This window comes from Vitis riparia, unplaced genomic scaffold (assembly GCF_004353265.1).
Source record: "Vitis riparia cultivar Riparia Gloire de Montpellier isolate 1030 unplaced genomic scaffold, EGFV_Vit.rip_1.0 scaffold713_pilon_pilon, whole genome shotgun sequence".
Taxonomy (NCBI): Eukaryota; Viridiplantae; Streptophyta; class Magnoliopsida; order Vitales; family Vitaceae; genus Vitis; species Vitis riparia.
In genome coordinates this window covers 74,671-87,115 of record NW_023269744.1, presented here as the reverse complement: position 1 = coordinate 87,115, position 12,445 = coordinate 74,671, and positions in this window count along the sequence as shown.

The following is a 12,445-nucleotide window of genomic DNA, read 5'->3' as shown; positions in this document are numbered from 1 at the left end:
ATATCGTGATTCCTTAATTAACTTAGTTTCCCTAATTGAAAAAATTAATTTTGAAGGTATCATTTAAATAAACTTTTATTTTTTATTTTTAAATATAAGAATATAAATAACTCTAACATTAGTGTTTGGTAAATTAACTTAATCACTTAAAGGGACTTAATAACTTAATTTAAGTTATTAAGTAAATTAAATATGTTTGATACAATGATTTAATGTATAACTTGAAGTAAAAAAACAACTTTAAATAATAAGTAAAATTAACAATTAATTTATTCTTAACTTCATATCTTTATTTTATCTTTTTACCCTATGTACCTCCACGATTTCCTTTGCAACTCCACAAGCTTCATTATCACTTGACTTCCTTTGCTTTAATTATAATTTATGAGGATAAATATGTCAATTTGATGATTTAGACTAAATTTTAAATTAACAACTTAGGTATAATTTAACTTAAAGTCAATTTAAGTCATTAAGTAATAAAAAATAAGTTTTATCAAACACCCTCAATATAAGAACTCTTAAAAACTTATTTTAAAAAGATAATGACTTAAAAAAATTAAAATGTAAAAAAATTTTACCATCTCAAATTTTAAAAATTTTAAATGTGATTTTTAAGAATATATGATAAAGTCATATCTTTTAAATAAGGGTTGGTTTATACAAGTTACTATTATTTTTTGTTTTTAAAAATAAAAAATAAAAAATGAACCTAAATCAGCACGTATTAATTTATCTTATTTGCTAGTTAATTATATATATTTTTTAGAGTTTATTTTTCAAAGCCACTTGGTGGGTTTTTTCTCAACAACTTCAAAAGTGAAGCAATAATAAGTACAAAGCATAACAAAGAGTTTGAATGAAAATACTGCTAATTATTTCTATAATAAAATTGTATATATTATAAAGTTGTATAAAATTTGAATAAAAAATCATCATTTATCATGAAAAAAAAAATTGATATTTAGCCTTAGAATAGCACTTTGATAAAAGGAAAAAAAAGAAAAAGAAATTGTGATAAAAAGTTGTGGGGGCATTAAAAATATTGTGGTTTTTTGTAGTTTGTTAAGAAAGATATTTGTAGTCCCAAAGATAGTCCATGATAAAAAGTTCAGAAGAGACCTGGGGATGTGTATTCTAATAGGTAGTTCAACTTGAATCATTCCATTATAATGTTGATCAATTTTGAGAACTATATGTTGATTTTCGTGCAACAATTCCAGGTGAAAAATTAGAGAAAAACAAAAAAAAAACACACACAAATATAATGTGGTTCGGCAGATTGCCTACGTCCATGGGAATAGGGAAGAAGACTTTCACTATATCTCAAATTAGGATTACATAAAAGGGTATTTATATTAACCCTCAGGTAATGAAATTCCAAAAATACCCCTAAATCGTACCACGGGGGGGCCTTGCCCCCCACACCCCAACCTATCATTAGCCCTCAACAATAAAAATACAAGCTTGAATGACAAATGTCGTCGCTACCACATTTGCCCCATTTTTCTCTATATGTCTTTCACTCAATATAAGTCACATACTACAACACTATATTCTAATGAAGCTGAGATTGAAGAGTTCAGAATGAAGAGACCATTAGAGATATATATGTAGTTTTTATTGATATGATGAAAAGGATTGTATTGTAGCGTTTGATGCTCATATTTTGGTTGGTACCGTTAATGAAGAAGTTGTTATGGATGTAGTAGGTTTTACATATGCTATTGCTACTGGAGTTTCCAAGTCCACTGATAATGGGAAATAACTTATTTTTTAGGTTGATGCCACCCTAGTTATTGAGAATACCATTTTTTCTATTGTTGTTGATAACAAGAATATTGTTGGAGATGCCACCATTGCATAGGATCATTGATGATGTTAACTTATTTTGGTTTGTTTTGTTGTTTTGGGATAATATTTCTTGTGTAGATGGAACCTTTGATGCAAACATATTAATGGAATAGTAAAAAAAATGAAGCAAACCACATACAAGATAGACAAGGTTTTTATTTGTTAGGGATTAGCAAAAGTTAGGTTGAGAGGTTGAAATAAAGATGGGTTTATACATATGTTGATAAAGGATGCTCTTATCTATTCAGGTCAATAAGGTTTTGTGTCTTATCAATTGGAAGAATACCAATTTGATGCCTAAACTAACTCGTGATAGTCCTTGAGGACTTGCTTTTGTGATTGTATACATGATGTACATTTTAAAGTTTAGATTTTCCTTGTCATCTAATTTTGTTATGTCTTTGCTAATTTATTTGAATTGTGCACATAACATGTGTATTAGGATTCACCATCATTATTATTTGTCATTATGCTTCTTTTAGCCCATTCTAGCCTTTCAAAAGCACCTTATAAATTATTTCTGTTATCCAAGTACATTCCTCTCCTTTGCAGTACGTATTTTCAATAGAGACATCATGACATCTCATGGGATTGAGACATAGTGTCCCTTTGGGTAATCCTAAAGAGGTGTGTTCATATAAACTATGGTTATAGCAGTTTCTTTAGTGGAACTTGACATAAGCTCTTGGAGAGTTCAAATATGTCAATTGAAGACACAATAAGGGGATTTGTAGCTCAAGGATAATAGAGATAGTTTTGAAAGACTGATAGTTTTCACCTTGTTAGATTATAAACACCAATTCATTGGGAGATTGAATGCAATGCATAGTAGGTTACAGATCTGAGCACTTAGTATCTTGTTGTTATTTATATAAAGTATTGAAGTGCAGTTGATTCTATGCAGTGGGATATTGAATTAACTTTAGAATTGGATTCTGAGGGAGCCAGTACTGTCCTATAAGTCCTAGTGGTTTTCACTCGAACTCATGTACCTTGTTAACATGGTTTTTGAGGGTTAGATTGACTCTAGGTTCACTTTTGTGCATAAGGGCATTTTAGTAATTATGTAGAATTCACAAGGGTAAGTGAACATGGTTTCTAGATTGGGTTAATTGATGAATTAGTAGGAGAATATTTTGGATTAATTAATAAATTAGGACCTATTTTCGGTTAGATTAGATTACCTAAGCCCTTAGTGAGCTCAAGTCACTTAAACCCAATGGGAGTTAGTGATAGAATAGGAGTAAGTCCCCGTAGATCTATATGTATCAAGACAAGAGGGTGAGAGACTTTAGATTCAAACAAAACAAAAGGTAATCCATGACTTTTTGCATATTGACAAGCACAACAAACATTTTGGTGATGACATGAATAAGGAATACTACAAGTAGTAAGAATTCTTTTCAAAACAACATCAACAGGATGACTAAGATGGGAATGCCAAATTTTAGCCATGTGATGTGAAGGCTTAGATGTGTGGATTGAGCTAGAAGTGAGAAATGTAGTAAGTGGAGAAACAGATTGTGGAGAAAATTCGTATAGGCCATTTTTAAGGTGAACTTGAAGTAAGGCTTTTTTCATAACCTAATCCCTAACAAGAAAAAAATTAAGATGAAATTCAAAGAAGGTATCATTGTCAGTACAAAATTTGGAAACACTAATGAGATTAGTAGTGAGATGAAGAACATGAAAGACCTTCTTAAAGTGAAAGACCTTGAGAGTGGAAGGAAAAGATTTTGTACCGACATTGAGGATGGGAATTTGCTTACCATAATTCACAGTCACTTGATCTTTTCCCTTGTATGGCTGGATGTTTGAGAGAGCACCAACATCTTGAGTGAGGTGATGCGTAGTCCTAGTGTCAAAGAACCAGACTTCATCATTTGTAGTGGAAAGGGATGCAAACATAGCTTGCATTTGGGTATTGTTGTTGTTGCCAAATTTATGAAGAGTATTAGAATTATTTGTGGTAGTGAATCCTTGAACCGATGGTAACAACTTATGACAGTGTGACCGAACTTTCCACATAGCTAACATTGTGGACGTTTAGTATTATTATTTTGATATCCTTGATTTGGTCCACCATTTGAGCTTCTACTTGGTTTGTGTCCATAACCATTTTTTATTGGAAATGAGATTATTTTGATTGTGACTTCGGCCGCCATTCTTGTTGTTGTAATTCTGGTGTTGTGAAGTAGCAATATTTGCAGCAATGACATCATCTTCTGCTACTGAATTTTGAAAGCACAACCTTTGCTCATGAGTAAGTAGAATGCTACGTGCCAAGTGGAGAGATATATCATCTTCACTAGCTGTGAGCGAGGCTACTATGGAGTTGTAGTCAACTCCAAGACCTCTAAGAAGTTGTAGAATTTGATATCTTCTATTACAGGTTCACCAATAGTCACTAGGTTAACAACAAGATTCTTTCCTTTAAGACAATCTTATCTTTGAGTGTGAACCTTTTTCTTCTTGTTTGGAATTCTAGTCTTAGTTACATAATCTGAGCCTTGGATAAGGTTTCAAAAATCTTCTCTAATGCAGACCAAGTTGCATGAGAAGTTTGACAACCAATGATTTGTCTCATAATTTTGGGAGTAAGGAGTAGATCCAACTCATGATCATATGATCAAATCCTCATCACAAAATGAATTTTGGATTTGAATCACTAGAATTTGTTATCTTTAGAGTACAAACTTTTAATCCTTCAATATAATCTTCAAATCCATTAGAAAACGCCACATTTTTCCATGTGAGTGCCTAGAGAATATAATTGTTTCTATCTAGTTTAATTGGAAGTGCATGATTTAGTACTTGCATCTGCTAAATGGAACCATTTGATGAAGTTATAGGTGTTTCTGTAGCTTGTAGACTAGAAGATTGGGTTGAGGTTGCCATCAATGCAACGGAAGGTATTTAGTTGTCAAGAAATATTCTGGAGCTGAGATTTTCTCATAGGAGATTCAAGAGATGGTCGTGGCTCTACTACCATAAAAGAACTTTCATAGATGAAAGAATTTCTTATGCATTTCATTCATTAACCAACCAATGTATTCAGTTTACATATGCCTTATACTAACCTGACTAACTAACCTCTAACTATGTGAAACTAATCTGCTGTTTGTTACAATATGGAACTGATCTTCTAACTATTGCACAACTAGTATAACTCCTTAAGTGCTTAACTAACTTCAATTGAGGTTCTTGTAGCTTCAGCTATATGATGGTTATCAATGTTGGTTTGAAAGGTTGAAGATCACGCACTGTTGATATGGATTTTGTATTGATTTGAGTTGCTTGATATCATTTTCCAATTCAACAATGAATTGTTTGTTTTTACCGAATGACTAAAATTAAGAGTTTTGAGGACAATTTGTAATTTTAACCTTGGGGCTACCAAGGATGAAACATTTATGATTTTTATAATACTTAATCTTACAGTGATGTGGCATTATTAAAGACTGCCACTTAGCACGTTTGGTACTACAAATAGGTAGATTTGAATTTCTTAGTTAGCTTTTGAATAGCTCGCCTCCACATTTATAAAGAGCTCCATTCTTTTTAGGAGGGAGGGAATGTTCTAGATTGTTATTTTGAATTTGCATTTTCCTTCTTACTTTAATCTCAAATTTAGTTTCTTTCATTTTCTTATCAACAAATTAAACTTGCTTTTTGAGGAGAGATCTTCTAAGACATGCCTAATGCTTTGTTTTTCTAGAGAAAAAAGCAAGGTAGAAGAAGATATTTTTAGAGGTTGCATAGATTAGTGACATCAATGCATTTTAAACTTTTATTTATAATCTATTTTTTTGTATTAAGATTCTCTCTAGTAGCTCTCTCTAAATAGAAAGAAAATCAATGGTTAGTTGGTTCCATTAATGATTGGTCGTCCCTTGATCAGTGGATGATTAATTTAATCGGTTATGCATACAATTAATGAGGAATCTCAAAAGATGAATTAGTGCTTAAATGATTGAATTGAGCTAACACATAAATAGAATAATTTAGTAAGAGTTTTATACTTAAATTTTAATGTTCAACATGGTTCTTGAATTGAAATCTGTAACTTGATTAGAGTAATTTCAATTTGGCCCTAATCTAGAGTTGAGATATGAACGTGGTTTGTGAATTGAAATCTACAACTTGATTAGAGTAATTTCAACTTGGCCTTGATCTAGAGTTGAGATTTGATATCTAGGCCTTTTCTATAGTTCTTAGCTTCAAATTACAACCTTCTCTAGAGTTTTCTTCATTTTTAGTTTCCTCTTAAACCTAAAGTCCTCTGCTCGTTGATCTTAGATTCATAATTGTTGATGATTAGATTAGTTTTTATAACCTTCTAGAACAAGAGTTTGGTTTAATATAAGCAACAAAACACTTGAGTCACATTTATGTTGTTTCCAAGGATGATAACTTGGCTTACTATCAATTATAGTTGTCTTTTTTGTAATTTTGGGTTGACTACAACTATTATGAAATAAAACATTGATTTTATTAAATTTAAGAGAGTAATGGGTGAGTCAATAATACTAATTTTTTAATCATTTATTTGAGTCTTTTTCAATATTTCTATAATTAGAGGCCTAGACTGAGTCATTTATTTGACTACAACTATTTGACTCATTTATTTGAGTCTTTTTAATCATTGATCAATTTTTGTCGCACTAATATTTTTTTTCTTTCTAAATTTGGGGTACAATATCTACTTATTTCAATAAAATCTAACCACTGATATTTCGACATTTTTTAATATTTTGATCCTTGATGATAGTAGCTTGTTTGAAGATTTAAGAAAAAATATAAATTAGAAAAGAAAATATTTTAGTGTTCATTTTGATACACTTCATGCCTTTTATATTTAAAATCAAGAAATAGGTACTAATAGCTTTTATATAAGATATAACAACTTTTACTGATGTACATTAAAAAAATAATAGTTTTAAAAATGGTTTGAAAAAAATGGACGTATCAAAAAGTGTATACTGCATCAAATTTTAATTTTTTTTTTTTAAACAAAAAACAAGAAGTGTGTCCAAACAAGACACTTAATATTTAATATTATTAAATATTATTTAAACTTATATTAAGGTCTATTTAGATTTAAGAAAAATTTAGCCACCTAGAAGGTTTAAGGTTTATAACTAAATTAAAATAAATAATATTAAGGGATATATTAATTTGTTCATGATTAAATTCAAGAATTAAGATTAAAATGCAGGGAAGTCTCACCCAAGAACACCAACCATTAACCTAAGAATGTTGCTAATGGATTAGAATTATTTAAATGAATATATATTATTGACTTGTCACCATACTTTCTTAAAATTAATTATATTTCTTCTAATACTAGCATTTGATCTCATATTTATCATTAAAACTTATTATGAGATTTTTGTTTGAACTTTGAATCATATTTTCTATATCATTCTTAGCCACATTTTTAATGAGTCATACAAATGTTTTCTATGAGTTTTTTGTGTGTGTGTGTGTATATTCTCAAAACAATGGGACTTGTCTTTCATCTCTTAATTCATAAGTAGGCCAAAATGTTATTACTTCTCTCACATAATTGAAATGTTCACAAACATATTGTTTGAAGAATGAGATACATGATTGCCAAAGTTATAAATATCATAACTTTTGAAGCATATTTGATATGTTTATTGGGTAATTCAATTCAACATGGTCATTATTAATATAATTGATTAAGGATTGAAGTATCGGAGGAAATTAAATAGAAATGGTAAAGTTATAAACACTATAATACTAGTTAATATATATTTGGAACATAGTGAGGTTTTACTTAACCAGATTTTTAGGTGCATTAGGTGGAAACATTTATTATCATAATTATTATCTAAGTTGAAGTATTGGAGGAAACTAAGAGTATAAATAATCATTATCCATCTCAAATTAATTATAATGACTGTTATAAGTTAATTACAATTTATTAGCATTAATTATGTTGTTAATTCTAGTATTATTGAACATCTTTAAAACTATAATTTGTATTGATGTTTTGGGACACCAGGAAGAAACTCCACTACTTACAGTAGTTAGATTCATGTTCATCAGTGGATATAAAAGGAGGTGATGATCATGGAGGAAACACTAGCTGGGTAGAAACTTTTGCTCAATTCAAGGGACAATGTGGACAAGGTAGAGGAAGAGAAGGTTTGCAGCACAACCACTTTTACCAAGACAAATGGGTGGGAGGTTGGGAAAGGGCACCTAGAGGAACATGAAGCAGAGGTAGTTAGAGAATTTTTGCAATCCAAACACTTTTACAAAGACAAATGGGTGTTTAGGTTGGGAAAGCGCACCTATGGAACATAAACCGAATTCTTAACAGATCAATTGATATTATTTTTACAAATAATAATAATAATAATAATAATAATAATAATAATAAGAACATTTTTATCAAGAAAAAAAATGAAATGTTAGATTTCTAAATTTGGATTTTTGAATACCTTTGAATCAAATTTGAATTCTCACATTCATCTTTTGGAGAAGTAAAATGTATACAAAATATGTAAAAATACTTTCAGACAAGTAAAAAGTATACAAAATATGTAAAATAAATGAGTTAGATAATTTACTCTCATTTTTCAAATTTTTTTAATGTTCATATGGAGTTCATAAAGAATGTTAATACTTCAAATTACATTAAAATCATTTTTATTACCTTAAAAATATAGTAACAATTAATTTGAAAATGGAAATCATCGGAATATCGTATGTTAATTCTAAATGTTATTAGGACTTCTATTCAAAATATGAATGCTCTAGTCGATAGCTTCTGACCAAATACTTCTTGGAACTCCACTCCTTGTCAAAAAACTTCACACCATGCTTAGAATTATGCGATTCTTTCTCTCACATGCACCATTTTGTTAAGGTGTATAGGATGTTTGTTAGCTGATGTTTGATACCATGATTCTCACAGAATTGCACAAAATCGTGTGAGTTATATTCTTCTCCATGATCGGTGTGAAGTGCTTGTTTTAAACTTCCCACTTCTTTCTCAACTAGTACTTTAAAGTTTTTGAAAGTCTTAAAATCTTCAGATTTCTTCTGTAAAAAAATATACCCATGTTCTTCAGCAATAAATGTCAATAAAGGTAATAAAGTATCATTTACCTCCATTAGATGTAGGAGTTATTGGCCCACAAATATCTGAATAGACTAGCTCCAACGCCTTCTTTGCTCTCCACGGTTTTCTGTTAGGAAAAGGATCACGTTGTTGTTTGCTAACAACACACTCTCCACACACACAAGAGGGACCATCTACTATCTTCTTTTGTTGTAGAGTTTTCAAACCACCAAAGCCAAAGCCAAAGCCAAAGCCATGCCTCCTTTTTCAATTTTGTTAAGAAGCATGTATGAGTATTATTGTGGAGATAAAGCGGGAACATTCGATTCATCGTCATATTGACTTGAGCAATCAAGCCCAATTTTTCATCTTGTATTTGACAGACTCCATCTTTGATAAAAGAACTTATATCCCTTTTCTTGCAGCTAACCCACACTGAGTAAATTAATCTTTAATTCTAGAACATAAAGCACATTAGAGATAGTTTGGATAGAACTTCCTTTGGTTTGGATGGTGACTCTTCTTTTTCCTTTAACAGAGACTGTGGAGTCATCTCTATACTTCACTGTATCATGATAAGATTAATCCAAATAAGAGAATGTTGACTTGTCTCCACTCATGTGATTGCTACAGCATGTATCCAAATACCACATATTTTGGTGGGTTTCCTCCTTTGCATGACACACCATCAGAAGAGATGCTTCTTCATCCTTGAAAGTGTGGTTGTCCACCATTTTGTTTCCTTTGCCACCAGCTTTTCCTTAATCTTCCTTGTTTGATTGTTGAGAGTGTTGTTGCTTAGAGCTTCTTGTTCTTCTTGATCTTGCTTGATAAGTTTTCGTTCATGGACCCGTTAGGAATTTTGCAGTTCATTGAGGGAGTTTTCATCAAGATCTTTGGACTCCTCAATTGAACGAACAACATAATTAATTGTCATACCAAGGAATCTTTTCTACGACCAAAACATTCTCCTTGTCCTCATGAATCTGCATCTAATTGACATTGCCATTGTCTGATCGTTGAGAAGAAAGCATCAATTGATTCTCCCAACTTCATGTGCAAAGCAGCGAACTCCTCACAAAGTGCTTTAAGTTGTACCCATTTTGACCTTGCGTTCCTTTGATACTTCCTTCTCATTGAATCCCTGATATGCTTGGAGGTATCTTCGCAAAGAATTGTCTTCAAGATTGATCTGTCAATAGCTTGGAGGTATCCTTCAACTTCAATGCTACTAATTGTTGGGCTCCCTCGTATGTGAGGGAGTGGGCCCCATATGCTTTGGGCCCAAGTCAGTTACATTAAAGAAAAAAAAAAAGAAAAAAAAAAGGGTGATTGGGAAAAGAAAAATAGAGAGAAAGGAAAAACACATCTTATTGCCCAGATTTCATCAAAGAGTTGATCCCACTTCATTTGTGATTTGATCAAGTTGAAATTTGGAGGAGAGGTTCGAAACTCAAGTAGCTACAATCTAAATAGTTGAGATCAGATTTTTAGCTCAAGAATTGGTGTTACTGCCCGTGAACAGTAACAATGTTTTTGGGTATTCTTTCTCCAAATTTTTTTTGTTTCTTTTGCCAAGTGAAATTATATAATCCAAGGTTATATGTGCTCTTAATGTATTTGGTAGCATCTAGAGATTATTCTAAAGAAGGCAGGTGTAACCCATTATTGTTGATAGTGGAAGTTTAAATTGGACTAGGCCCCATGGTTTTTCCCTTCGTATTGGGGGTTTTCCACGTAAAAATTCTAGTGTCTGATTTATTTTTTCGTTGCATAAGTTTATTTATTTATTGCTACTAGTTTCTATTACCTATTTAATTTTACACAAAGAAATAGTAGAAATTAATTTTATACAAAGAAATAATAGAAAAATCCTGATATTTGTATGAATATTGTGAATTCACCCTAACACTAATTTAACTTTCTACCTTTCTGTCACTGCAACACCACCAACTGGTTCATCTTTCTATCCAATACTCTTTGGACATGAGAATATTCTCCATTAAAATGCTCCAATGGTCATAGTGACCATCAAAGCGAGGAATGGTTGCTTGTACAAACGGTTCGGGGCCATCTATTACTCATGACACATACTAAACAAAATAAATAAATATAAGATTGTCAACCATAGCATGGAAGGCATGCAAAATAGGCGAGGGGTGGATGACCGTTCAAACTCTCTACCATGCCTTTTGGTTTACTAACTTCCTTTTTGAGTAAAAACGGATGTTTATGAAGGTTTTGAAAGTTGGTTTGTTATATCTTTAATTACATTGCAAAGAAAAACTTATCTTGAGTTGTCCTACATATACAATTGTTTTTCTCTTAATAATATTCTAGTTTATCGTAGTGTGAATTCATAAATGGGCAACAATATCATGATTGGGTGAAAAAGGAGATTTTTTTTATAGATGCATGTAATGGATGTGTGGGATGCATGTTGGCTGAATGAAAAATGAGATATTTATTTAGAGAAGTTATAAACATAATGCCTATAAGCTTTTAATAGAGTGAGTCTTGTCTTTACAATTGGTAGTACTATGATTATAAAAAAATTATTGTGAAAATTATTAGAATATTATAAAACTTGGAGTATTGGAGGAAATTAAACTAGATCAATTTTGCAACTCCAAATGGTGATGTTAACATCATCTTGCTTTGATTATTTTTTTGTTAATAATTTTTTATTCTATCATTCGCTTTGTTTTATAATATCTACTTATAAATTACCATATATGCCTTAGCTAATAATTATAATTTTTTATTTTATTTTAACTAACTAGTTTTTGTACTTGTTTTATCCCTGTGAAACATGGGTTTATCCTAAATAAATAGTAGAAATATGAGTGACCTCACTATCCCTATCAAAGTATATGGATACATAAGGTTCATATAGGAAATTATTTTTTTATCAATTTCAAAATTTAGTGTTACACAGTAACATAATTTTTTTATTTGTATTTTTAGTAGATTAACATGTTATATGGTAACATAACTTTTTTATTTGTTTTTATTCATTTTTATAATAGATTAACTAACCTGTAGTATTATATTGTGTAAAATTAAATAGGGCTTCAATATTAGAAGTAACATCAAAGTATTTCTTAAAATGCAAAACTTTACTAATTAATCATTAAACTTTGTTTAGTTATTGTTCTCTATTTCTAGTTTTTAAAAACAAAGTGAAATAGAGAAATAACTTTTAGAAAATAAATAACAGATATTTTCAACCGTTTTTAAAAACAATACAAAAACACATGCACTCTATTATTATTTTTTTATATATAAAATCATTACTTTTTGATTTTTTTTTTCGCTAGGCAAGTTAACTCCAAATTAAATAAGACTTAAATTTATTAACAAATCTATTAATTTTTTTAAAATAATTTAAAACTTAAATAATAAACTCATTAATACTAAAAATTTATGAACAAAAATTGGTTTAAAACAACTTTATTTTTTCTCTTCTACATAAAATTAAAATTTCTCATTTTT